The sequence below is a fragment of the Cucurbita maxima genome, unplaced genomic scaffold, assembly GCF_002738345.1.
Source record: "Cucurbita maxima cultivar Rimu unplaced genomic scaffold, Cmax_1.0 Cma_Scf03237, whole genome shotgun sequence".
Taxonomy (NCBI): domain Eukaryota; kingdom Viridiplantae; phylum Streptophyta; class Magnoliopsida; order Cucurbitales; family Cucurbitaceae; genus Cucurbita; species Cucurbita maxima.
The window spans coordinates 1-1,841 of NW_019275253.1; the positions used below are offsets into that span (position 1 = coordinate 1).

Here is a 1,841-nt window from a genome sequence, read left to right on the forward strand (position 1 = left end):
TGGACGACAACGGAAGAATTGTTATGTGTGAAAAAAAAAACAAGAAACTCGAGAAGAGGGAATAATTGAACATTGCAAAAAAAATAAATAAATAAAATAGTTATGGTGTCGAGAATCGAACCCATGTTCTCTGGATGAAAGCCAAATTTCCCAACCGCTGAACGACAACATAAGAATTGTTATGTGTAAAAAAAAGCAAGAAACTCGAGAAGAGAGAATAATTGAAAATGGTAAAAAAAAAAAAAATAGTTCCATTAACGGAAATCAAACTCGGGTCTCTTTGTTGAAAATCAGATATCCTAACCGCTGGACGACAACGGAAGAATTGTTATGTATGAAAAAAAAAAAACAAAAAACTCGAGAAGAGGGAATAATTGAAAATTTCATAAATAAAATGGTTCCGTTGCCGGGAATCGAACCCGGGTCTCCTGGGTGAAAGCCAGATATCCTAACCGCTGGACGACAACGGAAGAATTATTATATATGAAAAAAACAAGAAACTTGAGAAGAGAGAATAATTGAAAATGGTAAAAAAAAATAAAATAGTTCCATTGCCGGAAATCAAACTCGGGTCTCTTTAGTGAAAGTCAGATATCCAAACCGCTGGACGACAACGGAAGAATTGTTATGTGTGAAAAAAAAAACAAGAAACTCGAGAAGAGGGAATAATTGAACATTGCAAAAAAATAAATAAATAAAATAGTTATGGTGTCGAGAATCGAACCCGTGTCCTCTGGGTGAAAGGCAAATTTCCTAATCGCTGAACGACAACATAAGAATTGTTATGTGTAAAAAAAAGCAAGCAACTCGAGAAGAGAGAAAATTGGAAATTGGAAAAAAAATAAATAAATAAAAAGTTTCGTTGCTGGAATTCGAACTCAAGTCTCTTGGGTGAAAGTCAGATATCCTAACCGCTCGAAGACAACAGAAAAAATTTTGTGTGAAAAAAACAAGAAACTCGAGAAAAGAGAATAATTGAAAATTTCATAAATAAAATGGTTCCGTTGCCGGGAATCGAACCCGGGTCTCCTGGGTGAAAGCCAGATATCCTAACCGCTGGACGACAACGGAAGAATCATTATATATGAAAAAAACAAGAAACTTGAGAAGAGAGAATAATTGAAAATGGTAAAAAAAAATAAAATAGTTCCATTGCCGAAAATCAAACTCGGGTCTCTTTAGTGAAAGTCAGATATCCAAACCGCTGGACGACAACGGAAGAATTGTTATGTGTGAAAAAAAAAAACAAGAAACTCGAGAAGAGGGAATAATTGAACATTGCAAAGAAATAAATAAATAAAATAGTTATGGTGTCGAGAATCGAACCCGTGTCCTCTGGGTGAAAGCCAAATTTCCTTATCGCTAAACGACAGCATAAGAATTGTTATGTGTAAAAAAAAAGCAAGCAACTCGAGAAGAGAGAAAATTGGAAATTGGAAAAAAAAAAAATAAATAAAAAGTTTCGTTGCTGGAATTCGAACTCGAGTCTCTTGGGTGAAAGTCAGATATCCTAACCGCTCGAAGACAACAGAAAAATTTTTGTGTTAAAAAAACAAGAAACTCGAGAAAAGAGAATAATTGAAAATTTCATAAATAAAATGGTTCCATTGCCGGGAATCGAACCCGGGTCTCCTGGGTGAAAGCGAGATATCCTAACCGCTAGACGACAACGGAAGCAGAAGAATTGTTATATATAAAAAAAAACAAGAAACTTGAGAAGAGAGAATAATTGAAAATGGTAAAAAAAAAAAAAATAGTTTCATTGCCGGAAATCAAACTCGGGTCTCTTTAGTGAAAGTCAGATATCCAAACCGCTGGACGACAACGGAAGAATTGTTATG

At 34.8% G+C, this 1,841-nt stretch overlaps 3 non-coding genes across 3 annotated transcripts; all 3 read right to left on the minus strand.

Moving 5' to 3' along the window:
* Positions 1-398: 398 nt before the first annotated feature.
* TRNAE-UUC lies at positions 399-470 on the minus strand. Its single transcript has one exon. It is a non-coding gene; the product is annotated as a tRNA-Glu (tRNA).
* Positions 471-999: 529 nt separating this feature from the next.
* On the minus strand, positions 1,000-1,071 carry TRNAE-UUC. The gene has a single exon. It is a non-coding gene; the product is annotated as a tRNA-Glu (tRNA).
* A 531-nt stretch (positions 1,072-1,602) lies between these two features.
* TRNAE-UUC lies at positions 1,603-1,674 on the minus strand. The gene has a single exon. It is a non-coding gene; the product is annotated as a tRNA-Glu (tRNA).
* Between the last annotated feature and the right edge of the window lie 167 nt (positions 1,675-1,841).